Raw genomic sequence first — 21,238 nt, 5'->3', positions numbered from 1 at the left:
CACTAACCATTCTAATTGTGATGTAAATTGAGTATGTAGTATGCTTATTGGTCATAGTATGGATATAGTTTGTATGCCAAAAGTTCCCGGATGTCGTACTACATTTCCCAAAATACGAAGTATACAAGCAGGGGACACTATTTCCAGGGTTTTAGTGCCCATAATGCAATTCTTCAGAAAATGGGTGTGGCGTCACAACATTTTCAGATTTGAAGAAAATGGCGGAAAATATGCAGCCGAAATCCAGAAGCCTTAACAAGCCCAGTATTAATGGCTGCAATTTGCAAAGTAGTTTGAACTACCGTAAGTATAAAAAGTGTTGTGATATAAAAGTGGATAAAGACAACAATAACTCCTCTACTCCAGCAGAGGCCGGGCTTCCTCCAACATCTCCGGCAGAGGCAGAGGCCCCTGAAAGCATGTGGCTCCATATTCTGAGGTCGGTAGAAGACAGAGCCCAGTAGTGACGCACACTGGTCTTGTTACTGTGGCCAGACACCGCCATCACCTCCCATGTCTCCTTGCCAGCTTTAAGTTTAAAGTTTTAAAGTCATGTGCACAAGTACAGTGAAATGCCTTTCTTGCAAGTTCTAAACCCAACAATGCAGTAATCAATATCAATGTAGTAATAAATAAATAGAAAAAGAGAAAAATAAGAAATAAAGAACAAACACGAGAATTTAGTAAGCTATATACAAGGTCCATTCCAAATTAAGTGACTGTGTTGGAGTGTCAGTGTATGTGAGTGTGTAGAGGCAGTGCAAAAATAAAATACAAGGGTCAACTCAGATAGTCTGTGCAGCCATTTTGTTAGCTATTTAGCAGTCTTATGGTTTGGGGATAGAAGCTGTTCAGGAGCATGTTGGTGTCAGACTTGATGAACCGGTACCACTTGCTGTGTGGAAGCAGAGAGAACAGTCTATGGCTTGGGTGGCTGGAGTCTAACGATTTTCCGGGCCTTCCTTTCACACCGCCTGATATAGAGGTCCTGGATGGCAGGGAGCTCGGCCCCAGTGATGTACTGAGCTGTTCGCACCACCCTCTGTAGCGCCATGCGATCAAGGGCGGTGCTGTTGCCTACCAAGCAGTGAAGCAGCCAGTCAAGATGCTCTCAATGGTGCAGCTGTAGAATGTTTTGAGGATTTGAGGGGCCATGCCAAACCTTTTCAATCTCCTGAGGGGGAAAAGGGGCTATTGCACCTTCTTCACGACTCTGAGTGTGTGGACCACTTGAAGCTCTCGACCCGCTCCACTGCAGCCCCATCAATGTGAATGGGGGCGTGCTCGCCCCCCGTTTCCTTTAGTTCATGATCAGCTCCTGACGTTGAGGCAAAGGTTGTTGTCTCGGCACCACACTGCCAGGTCACTGACCTCCTCCCTGTAGGCTGTCTCATTGTTGGTGATCAGGCATACCACCGTCGTGTCGTCAGCGAACTTGATGATGGTGCTGGAGTGTTTAGTGAGTAATTGTACTGCTGTTGACATCACCGAGTGGTTTGTGTATTTCTGGGAGAGACCTGAAATGACATGATGCATAATTGTTCACAAATTGTCAACACGCCAACAGAAATGCTTGGCTCCGTACCAGCCTCTTTGCTGATCCTGGCCATCATGCTGGACAGGTTGTTGACCCCCATTAGCTCCATGGAGTACCAGGTATTTTTCAGGCTCAGTTCCAGTTCTGCGCTTTGGGTTCTTGTAGAATACAGGGGCTCCAGGGCGTAGTTTGTCTATGAACTGTAGCTCTTAAATGATGCCACAGGACAATTAGGATCTCCAGGTGTGGCATACATAAAACACCTCAGCTGCTTCTTGTCTGCCTCTGTTATGGAGTTAGCATTTTTTTGTTGCCTCATTGAAGAACAGGGACACATACTCCAAACCGAGGCGATAGCTGCATATCAATGACAGGATTATGTGATAGACACTCACTAGTTCTAAACGTGCAGTAATGTGTTACTTTGGAGGTCTACCATACACACACACACAAAAATATGTGAAAACAGAGATGGTTTAACTTGGATCAGATACATGAAGAAACATCCATGTTTGTTTCTCAACAGCAGCTAGTGTGTATCAAAATACTTAGAAAGAATTACACTCACTAGAGTGCAGGGGTATTCAACTCTTACCCTACGAGGTCCGGAGCCTGCTGGTTTTCTGTTCTACCTGATAATTAATTGCACCCACCTGGTGTCCCAGGTCTAAATCAGTCCTTGATTAGAGGGGAACAATGAAACAAAGCAATGGAACTGGCTTCGAGGTCCAGAGTTAAGTTTGAGGGCTCTAGTGTCCCATACTCGTTCCGGGGGCCCCCCTTGGGTGCACGTTTAGTTTTTTTGCCCTAGCACTACACAGCTGATTCAAATAACCAACTCATCATCAAGCCGTTATTATTTGAATCAGCTGTGACCGAGTCCGAGTCAAGGCCGAGACCGGGAGGGGGACAAGGGATTCAAGACTGAGTCAACACGAGACTAGAAAAAATGAAAATCCAATTCCAAACCAGGATTGCAATATTGTCCAATCCCCGCCATAATGACACATTCAGAATGGTGACAAAATGCATTCTGAGGGCAAACAGAGAGCCGCTCTACAAAGTATCGTCACAGAGTTTCTAAACCCAGAGGCGCAACATTGTGAGACTTCTGGGAACGCTTACCAAACAGACCAAGCAGACCAGGCCGGGTTTTGAGAAGTCAATGAGAGAAATAAAAAAGGATTCCTTAGTTGTTAATTTTCTCAATCTAAAGCCACAACCTAGATTGGAGGCAATGTCTTACATAGTTGAACATGTTATTATCTCCAACCTTGTGAAAGTGACAAACTGACACGTTTTCATTTGTCAAAAATGACATTATATCGAAGGAGTGTCTTTGATTTGAGCCTGCACATGCGGATTTGGCTCGAGAAAACCGTTAAACCCGATGACATGTTTCTACGCATGAGTTTATCTAGACAACGTCGCCATGACATCGCCTACAAGTGTGATCGAGGTTTTTCTATTGGAGAAGCAGTTTCTACCTATCTTGATACGCTACCGTCTTTGGGATCACTGTAACAACAAAACAATGTTGTTACAATTTCCCCCGATCTCTCCTTGCTAATAGTGAATGCTCAACCTTCAAACAATTTGAGAAGCATCCAGCTGCAGATTATGTGCACTGACACCATGTGGTCTGCGAGACGTAACGTGCATGCGCTTCGCAGATGGTATTTTTGCGTGCAACCTGTAGAAGTGTATTGGTACCAGTCGGCACACTGCTAGCTCTGTTCCAGGGAGTTATGTTAACCACTGTTGGGTGTGCTTCTAGCTAGTACACAATAGCTAGGCTAGCGAACTAGTACAAACTAAGGTCACACGTTATTTGGATAGTCCATCTATAGATGCGCTACAGATGGTCATACTATCAGCAAACTATCTGTTGATAAGCAACTGCTTGCTAAGGTTACAGTTAGGTTTTGAATTAGGGTTAAGGTTAGAGTTAGCGCATGGGCTAGGGTTAAGCTGAGGGTTAGGATAATGGTTAAGGTTAGGGCTATGGCTAGTAGATAGTTAGTTGAAATGTTACCGATAGTCTGTAGCGTACACACTAGCTAGCTTCATATTCTAAATGTGCTGTTGGTGGCAGTAACGTACCATCCTATTTGGTACCATTTGACATCCTGTCTCATCGTTTCACAGCATTTGTGGCGTGAGAAGGTATCTGCTGGAACCAGACCCTATTGAACAATTTCCCCCACTCTTCCCTAACAGCGAATCAAAGACGAGCGCGACAAAGTTTGAGGATATTTTTCAACGAAAGTAAAGGACAGTAGTAATGTTACAAGTAAATAGTGACGTGTATTCATGGATGCCAAGGGAAGCCAGGCTTCCCCCCAAAAATGCATGTGTGTTTCATAATTTTCCTTCAGTTCGCAAGAGGCTGAATGTATCTCACTGGAGAAAGCATCCGAGCAAGCGAAAGAGCGCCCCTCTGTCTCTATGTTCATGCCACCTATCTGATGCTTTCTGGTCCAAAAGAGTATGACATTGTTGTCGCCTGTAGCATTGAATGCAAGAGAAGCCAGCGAGCATTTGGCCTCCCTTGATAATTTTTTTTGACAATAATAGCCAATCAGCATTGAGCTAAACTGAGTGAGCTCAACTGTGACAAAAAAGTGTCAAGGTAACCCAGTTTGGATTTGGCGTCACTCCTCTCAAATCGCATACATCATTGACTGAAACAATTTGAATTGTTGCATCACGTTGTGTTGTCCTCCGGTAGCTAGTTAAAATAGGCCCTTTCCTAAATTAGCCATGGATGGAGATAGAGATTTCGGCTTGTGGTTTTACTTAATTCTTCATACTGGCCAATGATTATAACGGTGATTCTGATCCAAAGATAAATTAATATATTGTGCCCCTGGCCTGAGAGGATGGAAGTTCAATATGTAGCTAGATGTACTATGCTAATGTTAACTTGCTGTCTCATCGTTGCCCATGAAAGGAAGTTAGGCTAGCGAGCAAGCATTTTTGCCAGGTAGCCTAGGACAACAAAACAATAAAAGCGTGTACTGTATGACAGAGTTATAGACTGATTCGTCAACATGAAAGACAGAAGGATGTCATTGGCGTTTCTCTACAAGTAGGGTGTTGTAACATGTTTTTTTCTACTCACACACACACACACACACACACACACACACACACACACAGAGAGAAATCAGAACCATGGACAGCCACATCATTTAGCTTAAGTTGAATGGACTAAATTATTATGAGTTTTAGTTGTCACTTTATTAGACTAAATATAGACGATTCGATGTTGAAATGTTGAAGTTTAAATGGTGCTGTAATAATAGAGGCAGCTCCTGTTTTCTTTGCGACTTGCTGTAACTCTCTGTGGCTCCAAATCAATAGTTGTTTAGTAGTCTGAAAATGTCGGAAACATTTAACTTGATTGATGCTGTAGGTCACGTAACGGTGTATTACATGCAATATGCTTTGTGGACTTTACCAGACAGGTTGCTCTCCGGTTTTGTGATGAAACAAAGGTGTGGTTTTCTGGGTTCCCCAGTGATTTTACCCACGCACCGCTACTGCAAGTAAAGTTGGAAGTCCAGGTTTCAATAGGCGATACGATATTAATGTGTCATGAAAGGAGGGTGGATATTTGGCCTGGCGAAGCGGTTTTGTGCCCTTACTTAATGAGAGCTGCTAATTATTCTTTTTTTACTCCGCTGGTCTCGGGAAGAAATTACATGTCCTCATTGTCCAAGATCAAGTTAAGGCCAAGTAAAAATGTATCCGACACTGAGACAAGACCGGACTACAACACTGCAACCCAGGCATCCCTGTCACACTTCTCCCCAAAGAAGTTGTATTCCTCCAGACTGAGCAGGCCGCTCCCTAGGTCTATCACCTCAAAGATATGACAGCGCACCCTGGTGGTGCAACAGGAGCACAGGAGCCATTTTTTTATTTATTTACATTTTAGTCATTTAGCAGACCTCTTATCCAGAGTGGCTTACAGCTAGTGCATTCATCTTCAAGCTGGAATCCTTCATTGGTGAAACGGACATGTCCGTAAGGATATTACAACAACAAAGAAGATACTGCAAACAACAAACACAGTTATTTTTTTCCCTCTGACATCATTGCATGCAAGATAGAATAGCAGAATATGTACTGTACGTTGTTTTGTTTACCACACTGTCAGAGGCTTCTCTGCTCAGTTTATCTTCGGTTTCAACAACAAAATTGCTTTTGGAAGGGCTGTGTGCTTTTTTTTTATTGGGCAGAGGGGAGGGTAGTGTGTTTTTTCCCCTACTTTACATTAGCTAGTTGCAGATTTTACTGTATAATTTCTTCCATCCTAGCAACATTTCATCATCTGCTTGCATGCTCCTCCCTTATAATCAAGGTGTTTTGGTACTTCCATTACATTTACATTTTAGTAATTTAGCAGACGCTCTTATCCAGAGCGACTTACAGTAGTATGTACTATTGTTTTCTAGGTGTTAACTTTTACTATACCACAGTCCATATAGTCTACCTGTCTAGTGTTCTATCCTGCACTCTATCCACCATTCATAGTGACAATAGTGCTGGGTGGATCGTTTGTCCAGATCTATAACAGGCTAACTAGGAATCAAATCACACATAAAAACATTCCAATCTGCATACAATTTCAATACGAATCCACAAGAACAAATAGGAATAGCTGATAGGCAGCGGAAAGGCCAGGTGCATGAAAGAACAGTGAAGACATGACACGCTGTGTGTCAAAAAGCTCCACTACTGATCTTGTTTAAGGACAATACAATTATCCTAGCCTACAACAACACAATGCAAAGAATACTTCATTATTGTTTTCAAGCAACTACAAAATTCTACTCTAGGTTGCAGTGAAAATGTCGTTTGAATAACGGCGCAAAAGCCTTGTAATTTGGAATGTTTCATTCAAAAGTTTAGGCCTAAGCTTCTTCTCCTTTATATAGGCTATATATTTATATCATACAGTGGACATCTAAGCCTATAGACCCCATTCTGTGTTTGCAAACATTGCCGCACTAGGGTGATGCTCTCAATTTGTTGGCAGAACAATGGGGAGTTCTTATAGAACGCCAGCAAAAAAAGCCTCTATTTACATGTTGCTTATGAGTGCATTTCAAGCAAGTCCGATGTGTGGAAGACATTTGAGTTAGTTGTGGAAGCTTACAATATAAAACAAATTCTGACAGTTTGGAACAGTGTAAACAACACTAAATAAATTATGTGTACCAGAGAATCTGTTCTAACTAAAACATTTAAAGCCTTTATTACTGCAAGAACTAAAAACAGGGACATCAGGCCCGGCGCTAGAACAAATCAGTTGGATCAGCATTTGATTTCCATGGGCAGCCGGCCAACAGCCTTATTTATTGAGATGTAAAAATACAAATGTTTAAACTGGGTGGTTCAAGCCCTAAATGCTGATTGGCTAGCAGCTGTGGTTTCTCAGACCTGTATACCACGGTTATGACAAAACATTTATTTTTACTGCCCTAATTATGTCGGTAATCAGTTTATAATCGCAATAAGGCACCTAGGGAGTTTGTGGTGTATGGCCAATATACCACGTCTAAGGGCTGTATCCAGGCACTCCGCAGCATAAGAACAGCCCTTAGCTGTGCTATATTGGTCATATACTGTACCAAACCCCCTCGGGTCTTATTGCTTAATTAGACAACGTTGGGGTTGGAACTCAAATTCCCATTGTTATAGAGCAGGTATTCCCAAACCGTCGGTGGAACGCCAAATAAAAATGGGCATTCACATTTTCAAACAGTCCATTTATATTTTCCAACGGGTGAGGTTTTCTTCTCGCCTGAGTAGCCTCGTTTCACTGCCAACAATCAAACGAAACCATTTAGTGTTCAGTGAAATAACAACACAATGTCAAATACAGGTAGCCGAGTCAAATAATTAACATCCAATTACATTAAACGTTACTCTCTCGCGGGAATTCCACTAACGGTTTGTATGTTGCGAAATGTATCTGCTGCTGATGTTGGTATCTGTACTGATGGCGCAAAAGCCATGACAGGGAGACATAGTGGAGTGGTAACGTGCTCTCTCCAATACAATCCAACATTGCGGAGTTTTGAGCATCCTTTCAAGCACACCCTACTCATTAACCTGTGGTGAGTTATTCATTAAAAAAATGTATGAACAAATAAGGATTATATGTAAGATGGCTAAATAAAGAGCAATATTATTGATTATCATTATATTATTATTTGTTCCCTGGTCCTATAAGAGCTCTGTCACTTCCTACGAGCCGGCTTGTGACAAAAACTCACACGCATTCTTATGTTTAATAAATGTATCGTATAGTGTGTGTGTGTGTGTGTGTGTGTGTGTGTGTGGCAGGCTTACAATTATGGCAACAACAAAAAACATTTGAGAGTGCGCTGACCCTGGTGCTAGAGGGGGTACGCAGCTGGAGGTTGAATGTTTGAAGGGGTACGGGACGATAAAAAGTTATAGAGCATTTTAAACCGGTAATAAAATACACAACATAGGCCTACATACCCATGGCCACGTTCCATGTGTTGACGTACCCTGTTGGCGATCAGTAGGCTTCCTCATTAACGGTACATTGTTCTCTAACCTCAGCACCATATTCTGTATTTGTATTACGCATGGCCTACTACATGAAAGTGAAATACAGTAACATTTCAATGAAATTCGAATGCTTTTACTAACAACACTTCTCTTAGCTGTTCATATCGACATCTCCTTTATAATAAGCTAATGCACATCTTTGATCGCATTTGCAGAGCAAGGCAAGATGAATACCGACAGTAATTAAGTAGATTGGGAAGCATCCAAAACAGAATTGCCTCTATACAACTACCTAGGTCACACAGGACCTATGTTGCATGTAAAAAAAAACATCCCCATTTTTACCACATTATTGCCGGACTTTTACACCTCCCATGCACATGCCGGCACCACCATTGACGAGTGGGAGTGTGTGATGTGGGTGGGCGTATATTTGAATAAATCCATTGAATATACACCATCACAAAGACAATAATTCATTTAGGCAGGTCCTAAAAAACATAAGACTAATAAAATGTATTTTCAATACAATAGAATAGCATATTTTGAGTTTAACTATATTACTGGCCTGTGCAGCCATGCAAATTAAATCAATAGTTCTTGTTTTGTTTATTAAAACACTTACATTCCCCACAGTTCCCCAGAGTGAACACACATATTTATAGTAAGATTTAATATAATGGAATACAACAGAATAACATAGAAATAATATTTTTACCACACAGTGTGTCACTGAATGTGTGGAACCGCTGTTAAAAAAGTGGTATTTATCACACCATGCGCTTACCAGTTAATTAATACATCCATTGACTATACATCACAAATAAATCCCTTATTCATGTCCTAAAAATCATTATAATACTATACTAAACACAAATATAAACGCAACATGCAACAGTTTCAAAGATTTTACTGAGTTGCAGTTGATATAGATAGATATCATCCTAACCAACTTGCCCTCCAAATACACCTCTGCTGTTTTCAACCAAGATCTCAGCGATCACTGCCTCATTGCCTGCACCCGTAATGGGTCTGCGGTCAAACGACCACCCCTCATTACTGTCAAACGCTCCCTAAAACACTTTAGCGAGCAGGCCTTTCTAATCGACCCGGCCCGGGTATCCTGGAAGGATGTTGACCTCATCCCGTCAGTAGAGGATGCCTGGTTATTCTTTAAAAGTGCCTTCCTCACCATCTTAGATAAGCATGCCCCATTCAAAAACTTTAGAACCATGAACAGATAAAGCCCTTGGTTCTCTCCAGACCTGACTGCCCATGACCAGCACAAAAACATCCTGTGGCGTTTTGCATTAGCATCTAATAGCCCCCGTGATATGTAACTTTTCAGGGAAGTAAGGAACAAATATACACAGGCAGTTAGGAAAGCTAAGACTAGCTTTTTCAAACAGAAATTTGCACCCTGTAGCACAAACTCAAAAAAGTTCTGGGAGACTGTAAAGTCCATGCAGAATAAGAGCACCTCCTCCCAGCTGCCCACTGCACTGAGGCTAGGAAACACTGTCACCACTGATAAATCCACTATAATTGAGAATTTCAATAAGCATTTTTCTACGGCTGGCCATGCTTTCCACCTGGCTACCCCTACCCTGATCAACAGCCCTCCACCCCCCACAGCAACTCGCCCAAGCCTCCCCCATTTCTCCTTCACCCAAATCCAGATAGCTGATGTTCTTAAAGAGCTGAAAAATCTGGACCCCTAGCCTGTTCAACCTCTCTTTCGTATCGTCTGAGATTCCCATAGATTGGAAAGCTGCCGCGGTCATCCCCATCTTCAAAGGGGGAGACACTCTAGACCCAAACTGTTACAGAACTATATCTATCCTGCCGTGCCTTTCTAAGGTCTTCGAAAGCCAAGTTAACCAACAGATTACCGACCATTTTGAATCCCACCGTGCCTTCTCCGCTATGCAATCTGGTTTCAGAGCTGGTCATGGGTGCACCTCAGCCACGCTCAAGGTCCTAAACGATATCATAACCGCCATCGATAAGAGACAGTACTGTGCAGCCGTATTCATAGACCTGGCCAAGGCTTTCGACTCTGTCAATCACCACATTCTTATCGGCAGACTCAACAACCTTGGTTTCTCAATTGATTGCCTCGCCTGGTTCACCAACTACTTCTCTGATAAAGTTCAGTGTGTCAAATCGTAGGGCCTGTTGTCCGGATCTCTGGCAGTCTCTATGGGGGTGCCACAGGGTTCAATTCTCGGGCCGACTCTCTTCTCTGTATACATCAATGATGTCGCTCTTGCTTCTGGTGATTCTTTGATCCACCTCTACACAGACGACACCATTCTGTATACCTCTGGCCCTTCTTTGGACACTGTGTTAACTAACCTCCAACCTCCAACACTCTACTCAACAAATTGGATGCAGTCTATCACAGTGCCATCCGTTTTGTCACTAAAGCCCCATATACTACCCACCACTGCGACCTGTATGCTCTCGTTGGCTGGCCCTCGCTTCATTCTTGTCGCCAAACCCACTGGCTCCAGGTCATCTACAACTCTCTGCTAGGTAAAGCCCCGCCTTATCTCAGCTCACTGGTCACCATAGCAGCACCCACCCGTAGCACGCGCTCCAGCAGGTATATCTCACTGGTCACACCCAAAGCCAATTCTTCCTTTGGCCGCCTTTCCTTCCAGTTCTCTGCTGCCAATGACTGGAACGAACTGCAAAAATCACTGAAGCTGGAGACCCATATCTCCCTCTCTAGCTTTAAGCACCAGCTGTCAGAGCAGCTCACAGATCACTGCACATCACTACATAGCCCATCTGTAAATAGCCCATCCAACTACCTCATCCCCATACTGTATTTATTTATTTATCTTGCTCCTTTGCACCCCAGTATCTCTACTTGCACATTCATCTTCTGCACATTTACCATTCCAGTGTTTAATTGCTATATTGTAATTACTTCGCCACCATGGCCTAATTATTGCCTTACCTCCCTTATCCTACCTCATTTGCACATGCTGTATATAGACTTTTTGTACTGTATTATTGACTGTATGTTTGTTTATTCCATGTGTAACTCTGTGTTGTTGTATGTGTCGAACTGCTTTGCTTTATCTTGGCCAGGGCGCAGTTGCAAATGAGAACTTGTTCTCAACTAGCCTACCTGGTTAAATAAAGGTGAAATTAAAAAATTAAAAAAAATAAGTAGGCCCTAATCTATGGATTTCACATGACTGGGAATACAGATATGCATCTGTTGGTCACAGACACCTTAAAAAAAAGGTAGGGGCGTGGATCAGAAAACCAGTCAGTATCTGGTGTCACCACCATTTGCCTCATGCAGCGTGACACATTTCCTTGGCATGGAGTTGATCAGGCTGTTGATTGTGTCCTGTGGAATGTTGTCCCACTCCTCTTCAATGGCTGTGCAAAGTTGCTAGATATTGCCAGGAACTGGAACACGCTGTCGTACACGTCAATCCAGAGCATCCAAAACGTGCTCAATGGGTTACATGTCTGGTGAGTATACAGGCCATGAAAGAACTGACATTTTCTGCTTCCAGGAATTTTGTACTGTATCGTCACAGTATCTCTGTGCATCCAAATTGCCAAAGATAAAATGTAATTGTGTTCATTGTGGGGCACTCTGATCACAACACTCTGATCACAACGTTGACATCAACAAACTGCTTGCCTACACAATGCCATATGCGCTGTCTGCCATTTGCCCCGTACAGTTGAAACCGGGATTCATCCGTGAAGAGCACACTTCTCCAGTGTGCCAGTGTCCATCGGAGGTGAGCATTTACCCACTGAAGTCGGTCGCGACGCCGAACTGCAGTCAGGTCAAGAACCTGGTGAAGACGACGAGCATGCAGGTGAGCTTCCCTGAGACGGTTTCTGACAGTTTGCATAGAAATGATTTGATTGCGCAAACCCACAGATTCATTAGCTGTCCGGGTGGCTGGGCTCAGACGATCCCACAGGTGAAGAAGCCAAATGTGGATGTCCTGGCCTGGCATGGTTACATGTGGTCTGTAGTTGTGAGGCCGGTTGGGCGTACTGTCTAATTATCTAAAATGACATTGGAGGCAGCTGATGGTAGAGAAATTAACATAAAAGTATCTGGCAACAGCTCTGTTTCCTCCAGTCAGCATGCCAATTGCACACTTCGTCAAAACTTGAGACATCTGTGGCATTGTGTTGTGTGACAAAACTGCACATTTTAGAGTGGCCTTTTATTGTCCGCAGCACAAGGTGCACCTGTGTAATGATCATGCTGTTTAATCAGCTTCTTGATATGTCACACCTGTGAGGTGGATGGATTATCTTGGCAAAGGAGAAATGCTCACTAACAGGTATGTAAATACATTTGTGTTAAACATTGGAGAAAAATAAGCTATTTGTTCATATGGAACATTTCTTGGGTCTTTTATTTCAGCTCATGAAACATGGTACCAACACTTTACATGTTGCGTTTATATTTTTGTTCAGTCTAATAACATTAACTCTGTGGGCTAGTGTAACGGCTGTCGTCACTGTAAGGGCTGTCGTCATGGAGAGAAGAAGACCAAGGTGCAGCGGAGTTAGTGTTCATGATTTAATTCAAAAAGAACACTGGAACACTACAAAACAAGAAAACACCGACAGCTCAACAGTACTGACAGCATAACACACTGAACAGAAACAATTACCCACAACCACAAGGAAAAACACACACTACTATATAGGACTCCCAATCAAAGGCAACTCAACACACCTGCCTTCAATTGGGAGTCCAACAACCAACTCACACGTAACATAAAAATCTCTGCCACGTCCTGACCAAAACTACTACAATTGCTCCCTCTGCTGGTCAGGACATGACAGTCACAAGAAAACCAAGATGCAGCGGAGGTTGTGGATTCATTATAAATATTTAATAAAATGAACCACTATAAACAAAACATCAAACAGCAACGAAAGCTAACAGTCCTGTCTGGTCAAAAACGAACGAGACATTCCCCCACAAAACCCAAAGGAAAAACCTGCTCCTTATGTGTGACTCCCAATCAACAACAACGAACTTCAGCTGTGCCTGATTGGGAGTCACACACGGCCCAAAACAAAGAAATACAAAAAACCTAGAAAAAGAACATAGAACGCCCACCCAATGTAACACCCTGGCCTAACCAAAATAAAGAACAAAAAACCCCTCTCTATGGCCAGGGCGTTACAGTACCCCCCCCAAGGTGCGGACTCCGGCCGCAAAACCTGACACTGAAGGGGAGGGTCCGGGTGGACCTTCTTACGGTGGCGGCTCAGGTGCGGGACGTGGCCTCTGCCCCACCCTTGGCGTCGCCCTCTTAGGTGGCGCACCTGGCCGCGCCGAAGGTCTGGTGGGCGGCGATGGCTGCGCCCAGCTGGCGGGCGACCCTTGCTGGCCCGACTGGCAGACGACCCTGGCTGCGCCCGGCTGGCGGGCGGCGATGGCTACGCCCAGCTGGCGGGCGACGATGGCAGATCCGGACAGGCGGGCCTCTCTGGCAGCTCCTGACAAGCGGGCCGCTCTGGCAGCTCCTGACAAGCGGGCCGCTCTGGCAGCTCCTGACAAGCGGGCCGCTCTGGCAGCTCCTGACAAGCGGGCCGCTCTGGCAGCGCCTGACAAGCGGGCCGCTCTGGCAGCGCCTGACAAGCGGGCCGCTCTGGCAGCGCCTGACAAGCGGGCCGCTCTGGCAGCTCCTGACAAGCGGGCCGCTCTGGCAGCTCCTGACAAGCGGGCCGCTCTGGCAGCTCCTGACAAGCGGGCCACTCTGGAGGCCTAGTCCTGGGAGGAGGCACAGGACGGACCAGGATGGGGAGACCCACTGGAGGCCTGGACCTAGGAGGAGGCACAGGACAGACCAGGATGGGGAGACCCACTGGAGGCCTGGTCCGAGGAGGAGGCACAGGATAAACTGGGTTGTGGGGGAGCACTGGAGTTCTGGTACGGACGCTCGACATGCTTACTCCAGGCTGAAAGCCCACTTTGGCCCGGCACGGGCGGAGAGCAGGCATTGGGCGAACTGGACCCTCCCAGCGCCCCGGAGACCCAGTGCGCAACGCCGGCGCAGGATAACCTGGACCGAGGAGGCGCACTGGAGACCAGACGCGCTGAGCTGGCACAACCCGTCCTGGCTCGATGCCTGCTCTCGCATGGCACTTGCGGGGGGCTGGTATGTAGCGCTCCGGGCTATCAACGCGTACTGGGGACACTGTGCGCTTTACCGCATAACACGGTGCCTGACCAGTACTGTGCTGCCTCCTGTAAGCACGGGGAGTTGGCTCAGGTCTACCGCCTGACTCCGCCAATCTCCCCGTGTGCCCCCCCCCCCAATTTTTTGGGGGGGCTGCCTCCCGTGTCCGTTGCGCTCCCTTTCTTCGTACCAGCGCCTCTCAGCTCTCGCCGCCTCGATCTCCCACTGCGGGTGGCGATAATCCCCAGCCTGAGCCCATGGTCCTTTACCGTCCAGGATTTCCTCCCAAGTCCACGACTCCAGATAGCTTCTCTCCATTTCTTTCAACGTCCATGAGTCCCGATATCTCTTCTCCTTCCTCCGCTGCTTGGTCCGTTTCTTGGTGGGGGATTCTGTAACGGCTGTCGTCGCAAGAAAACCAAGATGCAGCGGAGGTTGTGGATTCATTATAAATATTTAATAAAATGAACCACTATAAACAAAACATCAAACAGCAACGAAAGCTAACAGTCCTGTCTGGTCAAAAACGAACGAGACAGAAAACATTCCCCCACAAAACCCAAAGGAAAAACCTGCTCCTTATGTGTGACTCCCAATCAACAACAACGAACTTCAGTGGTAGCTAATAGGCCGGTGACGACGACCGCCGAGCGCCACCCGAGCAGGAGGAGGCGCCACCGTCGGTGGGAATCGTGACAGTACCCCCCTCCTGACGCGCGGCTCCCGCAGCGCGCCGACACCGGCCTCGAGGACGACCCGGAGGGCGAGGCGCAGGGCGATCCGGACGGAGGCGATGGAAATCCTTCAACATGGATGGGTCCAAGACGTCCTCCGCCGGCACCCAGCACCTCTCCTCCGGGCCGTACCCCTCCCAGTCCACGAGGTACTGCAGGCCCCTCGCCCGGCGTCTCGAGTCCAGAATGGCCCGTACGCTGTACGCCGGGGACCCCCCGATGTCCAGAGGGGGTGGAGGGACCTCCAGCACCTCACCTTCCTGCAGGGGACCAGCTACCACCGGCCTGAGGAGAGACACATGAAACGAGGGGTTAATATGGTAATAGGAAGGGAGTTGTAACCGATAACACACCTCGTTTATCCTCCTCAGGACTTTAAAGGGCCCCACACACTGCGGCCCCAGCTTCCGGCAGGGCACGCGGAGGGGCAGGTTCCGGGTCGAGAGCCAGACCCTGTCTCCCGGTGCGAACACGGGCGCCTCACTGCGGTGGCGGTCAGCACTCCTCTTCTGCCGCGCACTGGCCTCTTTTAGGGAGTCCTGGACGGCTCTCCAGGTCTCCTTGGAGTGCTGTACCCAGTCCTCCACCGCAGGAGCCTCGGTCTGACTCAGGTGCCATGGTGCCAGGACCGGCTGGTAACCCAAAACACACTGAAAGGGGGACATGTTAGTAGAGGAGTGGCGAAGTGAGTTCTGGGCTAACTCAGCCCAGGGAATGTACCTCGCCCACTCCCCTGGCCGGTCCTGGCAATACGACCTCAGAAACCTGCCCACCTCCTGGTTCACCCTCTCCGCCTGCCCATTGCTCTCGGGGTGAAAACCGGAGGTCAAACTGACCGAGACCCCCAGCCGCTCCATAAACGCCCTCCAGACCCTGGATGCGAACTGGGAACCTCGATCAGAGACAATGTCCTCCGGCACCCCGTAGTGCCGGAAGACGTGGGTAAATAGGGCCTCCGCAGTCTGCAGGGCCGTAGGGAGACCGGGCAATGGGAGGAGACGGCAGGACTTAGAGAACCGATCCACAACCACCAGAATCGCAGTGTTCCCCTGAGAGGGGGGAAGATCTGTCAAGAAATCTATAGACAGGTGCGACCACGGCCGTTGTGGAACGGGGAGGGGCTGTAACTTCCCTCTCGGTAGATGCCTAGGAGCCTTACTCTGAGCGCACACCGAACAGGAAGAGACATAGAACCTCACGTCCTTAGCCAAGGTGGGCCACCAGTACTTCCCCCTGAGACTCCGCACTGTCCTCGCCACACCAGGATGACCCGCCGTAGGTAGCGTGTGCGCCCATCGAATCAAACGATCACGAACACCAAGCGGCACATACATGCGACCCACGGGAACCTGCGCAGGCGCAGGTTCCAACACTAATGCCCGCTCGATGTCTGCGTCCACCTCCCATACCACCGGTGCCACCAGCCTAGACGCTGGAATGATGGGAGTTGGATCAATGGGCCGGTCCTCCGTGTCATAGAGACGGGACAGCGCGTCGGCTCTAGTGTTAAGGGAACCCGGTCTATAGGAGATAGTGAACCAAAACCGGGCGAAGAACATGGCCCACCTTGCCTGACGCGGATTCAGTCTCCTCGCTGCCCGGATGTACTCCAGGTTTCGGTGGTCGGTTCAGATGAGAAAGGGGTGTTTAGCCCCCTCAAGCCAGTGCTGCCACAACCTCAAAGCTTTTACCACCGCTAGCAACTCCCTGTCCCCCACATCATAGTTACGCTCCGCCGAACTGAGCTTCTTCGAAAAGAAAGCGCAGGGGCGGAGTTTCGATGGCGTACCCGAGCGTTGTGATAGCACGGCACCCACCCCAGCCTCGGATGCGTCCACCTCCACTATGAATGCTAGAGACGGGTCCGGGTGCGCCAACACGGGTGCGTCGGTGAACAGGGTCTTCAACTTCTTGAAGGCTCCCTCCGCCTCCGTCGACCATCGCAAACGCACCGGCCCCCCCTTCAGCAGTGAGGTAATGGGAGCCGCTACCTGGCCAAAACCCCGGATAAACCTCCGGTAGTAATTAGCAAAGCCTAAGAACCGCTGCACCTCCTTCACCGTGGTTGGAGTCGGCCAATTACGCACGGCCTTAACGCGGTCACACTCCATCACCACCCCCGTGGTGGAAATGCGATAACCCAGAAAGGAAACGGCTCGTTTGGAAAACACACATTTCTCAGCCTTAACGTATAGGTCATGCTCCAGCAGTCTACCAAGCACCTTGCGCACCAGGGACACATGCGCGGAGCGGGTGGCGGAATATATCAGAATGTCATCGATATAGACAATCACGCCCTGCCCGTGCAGGTCCCTGAGAATCTCGTCAACAAAGGATTGAAAGACGGCTGGAGCATTTTTCAACCCATACGGCATGACGAGGTACTCATAATGGCCCGATGTGGTACTAAAGGCGGTTTTCCACTCGTCTCCCTTCTTGATACGCACCAGGTTATACGCGCTCCTGAGATCCAGTTTCGTGAAGAACTTTGCTCCGTGAAATGATTCCACCGCCGTAGCGATGAGAGGTAGTGGGTAACTAAACCCCACCGTGATAGCGTTTAGACCTCTGTAATCAATGCACGGACGCAGACCTCCCTCCTTTTTCTTCACAAAAAGAAACTCGAGGAGGCGGGTGAGATGGAGGGCCGAATGTACCCCTGTCCCAGGGATTCAGTGACATATGTCTCCATAGCCGCTGTCTCCTCCTGTGACAAGGGGTACACGTGACTCTTGGGAAGCGCAGCGTTAACCTGGAGGTCTATCGCACAATCCCCCTGTCGATGGGGTGGTAATTTAGTCGCCCTCTTTTTACAGAAGGCGATCGCCAAATGGGCGTACTCAGGGGGAATGCGCACGGGGGACACCTGGTCTGGACTCTCCACCGACGTGGCACCAATGGAAACTCCTAGACACCTCCCTGAACACTCCTCTGACCACCCCTGGAGAACCCCCTGTTTCCACGAAATACGGGGATTGTGACCAGCCAGCCAGGGGACCCCCAGCACCACCGGAAACGCAGGCGAATCAATAAGGAAAAAACTAATGCGTTCCTTATGATTCCCCTGCGTTACCATGTCCAGTGGCACCGTAGACTCCCTGACTAGCCCTGACCCTAATGGTCGGCTATCTAGGGAGTGCACGGGGAAGGGGGAATCTAACGGCACCCGCGGAATGCCCAGCTTAATGGCAAGTCCACGATCCATAAAGTTCCCAGCTGCGCCTGAATCGACTAGCGCCCTATGCTGGGAAGAGGGGAAAAATTTAGAAAACAAAACAGGTAAGAACACGTGACCAACAGGGGGTTCGGGGTGAATCTGGTGCTGACTCACCTGGGGTGACCGAGAAGTGTTCTGCCTGCCCTCTCGACTCCCAGACTGGATCCTCCGGCACCGGTCGGCCGTGTGTCCTCTCCAACCACAGCTGGTGCAGGAGGAGCCAGCTCCTCCGGTGCCCTTAGGCACGGCCCCCCCTACCTCCATAGGGTTAGGGGCGGGGGTGCACGGAGGTGGAATGGGCAGGACCCTCTCCGAACGCCCGCGGGCAGCCAGCAGATTGTCCAAACGAATGGACATGTTGATGAGCTCGTCCAGGGATAGAGCTGCATCTCGACAGGCCAGCTCCCTGCGGACGTCCGCCCGGAGACTGCATCTATAGTGGTCTATGAGGGCCCTGTCGTTCCACCCCGCCCCAGCAGCCAAGGTCCTGAACTCCAACGCGAAGTCCTGAGCGCTCCTCGTCTCCTGCCTGAGGTGGAACAGCCGTTCACCCGCCGCTCTTCCTTCCGGAGGGTGGTCGAACACGGCCCGAAAGCGGCGGGTAAACTCTGGATAATGGTCCCTCGCCGAGTCTGGGCCATTCCAGACCGCATTAGCCCACTCCAGAGCTCGGCCCGTCAGGCAGGAAACGAGGGCACTCACGCTCTCCTCTCCTGAGGGAGCAGGTCTGACGGTGGCCAGGTACAGCTCGAGCTGGAGCAGAAATCCCTGGCACCCAGCCGCCGCCCCATCATACTCCCTCGGGAGCGCCAAACGAAGCGCGCCTGAGCCAGACGTAGTGGGAGGAAGAGGTGGCTGTATCGGAGGAGCCGGAGGTGGAGAGAGGAGACCACTTCTCTCCCATCTGTCCATCCTCTCCATCATCTGGTCCATCGCGCTTCCTATGCGGTGGAGGACCGTAGTGTGGTGGAGGACGCGTTCCTCCATCGAGGGGACAGGGGTGGCCGCTGCTCCTGCTGATTCCATGCCTTTTCGTGGTGCGGGATTCTGTAACGGATTGGCAGTCGTGGTGAAGGAATGAGGCACAGGAAGCAGCGAGTACAGGGTAGTGGCGTATTTAATGTACACTCACTCATCAACAAAAATATTCCCAAACACAGGGGAGAAAGTACACACGGCGTAAAATAGCGCCGACACGAACATGAACCGTCACAATTGAAATAATCCCGCACAACACGGAAGCGGACCAGCTAACATAAATAGCCCCGCTAATTAACCAAACTAAACACAGGTGTACAAAACCAAAAAGGGAAAACCAAAAAGGGAATCAGTGGTAGCTAATAGGCCGGTGACGACGACCGCCGAGCGCCACCCGAGCAGGAGGAGGCGCCACCGTCGGTGGGAATCGTGACATTAACTAACGCTCCAGCCACTACTAATTCAAAATGGTGGTGAAAAGAGACGTGACTTCATGATGCATATGATAGGTCTAAAACCCTGTCAGTCATTACTTGAGACATTTTTTATTTAACAATAATTATTTTTAGGTAATTTAAACTTTAATTGGCCTAAATATTATACATAAACCAGTTTTTATAGAAAACAAATATTTATTTAAAAGTTTTATTCAACTATGTATATTATTTGGACGGGCCGGGAGGTATGGTAGGGCAGGCCAGGCCCCCTAAGGCCCGCCCATAATGCTGGCCCTGAGTCGCATGCATTTGTGAATGCAATTGCCAACATGTTGCAGTTTATACAAAATGTTGGCTAATTATTCAAGGCTCCCTTTGTTATTTAATTTTAAAACTAAAATGCTTAATTGCATTTCAAAGCGTGACTCGTATGCTGTGATGACATGAACAAATGAATGATTGATCGACTGATACAGTAGCCTATATATTGACATATAGGCCTAAGTAAGTTATTGCATTAAGACAGCTAAACAGGGCACACTCTTTGTAATTATTATGTATCCCCATTAGCTGCTGGGGTCCAGCAACATTAAGGCAGTTATACAGTATACAATTTAAAATTCAAAAGGCACTGTTTTTGCAGGTGCATGGTAACAGTTGAATAAAATGAGAAAAAAGAAAAAACCCTCACACCGCTATTGCTAGTATCACTGCTCTTTAATAAGCTTTACGTATCGGCCTCACGGAAACGTAAAGCTCATTAAAGAGCAGTGGTACCATCAAGAGTGATATACAATTTAAAATATTACCTGACATTACATTCCATAATACTTTTCACAACACATTTAAATAGGTTCCCTCAGGCCACTATTCTCCTATCACATATCTACAACACAAAATCCATGTGTACGTATGTGTAGAGTGCGTGTCTTATCATGTGTATGTGTGTCTGTGGCTCTTCACAGTCCCCGCTGTTCAATAAGTTGTATTTTCTGTCTTGTTGATAGTGTTGTTAAAAAGGCAGAGCAGTGCTTTATTATGGACAGACTTCTCCCCATCTTAGCTACTGTTGTATCAATATATTTTTACCATTACAGTTTACAATCCAGGGTTACTCCAAGCAGTTTAGTCACCTCAACCTACTCAATATCCACATTATTAATTACAAGGTTTAGTTGAGGTTTAAGGTTTAGTGAATGATTTGTCCCAAATATAATGCTTTTAGTTTAAATATTTAGGACTAACTTATTCCTTGCCACCCATTCTTAAACGAACTGCAACTCTTTAAGTGTTGTAGTGATTTCACTCGCTGTGGTAGCTGATGTATGTAGTGTTGAGTCATCCGCATACATAAAAGACATTTAGCCTACCAGCCAACATTAGGTACAATACTAGAAATATACATGTAAATAGGCCTAAACATAACAAAATATTGCTATAATCCTACTTTGAAAGAAACAATGTGGTCCCAGAAACACCTCTCTGACATAGGGTCCAGCATATCTCTTGATGATTTCTCCCCCAAAGAAATCTGGAGCCAAGATACCTGAAAAAGGAGGCTACAGTGAATTATTGTGGAACACATA

At 47.5% G+C, this 21,238-nt stretch overlaps 1 pseudogene; it reads right to left on the bottom strand.

The window, feature by feature from the left end:
* Window positions 1–5,312: 5,312 nt before the first annotated feature.
* Window positions 5,313–21,238, bottom strand: part of LOC106583989 (dolichyl pyrophosphate Man9GlcNAc2 alpha-1,3-glucosyltransferase-like) — a 91,276-nt pseudogene continuing 75,350 nt past the window's right edge.

This window comes from Salmo salar, chromosome ssa23 (assembly GCF_905237065.1).
Source record: "Salmo salar chromosome ssa23, Ssal_v3.1, whole genome shotgun sequence".
Lineage (NCBI taxonomy): Eukaryota > Metazoa > Chordata > Actinopteri > Salmoniformes > Salmonidae > Salmo > Salmo salar.
This window is presented reverse-complemented; position numbering and strand designations above follow the sequence as displayed.